Source organism: Trachymyrmex septentrionalis, unplaced genomic scaffold (genome assembly GCF_001594115.1).
Source record: "Trachymyrmex septentrionalis isolate Tsep2-gDNA-1 unplaced genomic scaffold, Tsep1.0 scaffold1009, whole genome shotgun sequence".
NCBI classification, from domain to species: domain Eukaryota; kingdom Metazoa; phylum Arthropoda; class Insecta; order Hymenoptera; family Formicidae; genus Trachymyrmex; species Trachymyrmex septentrionalis.
This window is the reverse complement of record NW_017304135.1, coordinates 1,456-1,752: the sequence shown is the minus strand read 5'-3', so window position 1 is coordinate 1,752 and position 297 is coordinate 1,456.

Below are 297 nucleotides of genomic sequence, written 5' to 3'. Positions count from 1 at the left end.
TCTTAATTGTTCAGTAATTTGCTCGTACTGTGATGGATCGTCGTCCAAGAATGTACAAGAAATTGCACGCGACAAAGATGATTTCGAGGAGTCGACAATCCATACAATGATCCATCCTTCATCTGCAATTGATTAATGTTATAATATTATTTATTAATTATATCATTACTGTTTACATTCATGCGATATTATATATTACAACATTCATTTTTATATTTAAGATGTAATAATAAAACCATAAAATATACAGTATTAAGGCTTACTTAATATGATTCCTGCACGTACTTCGTCAAAGCA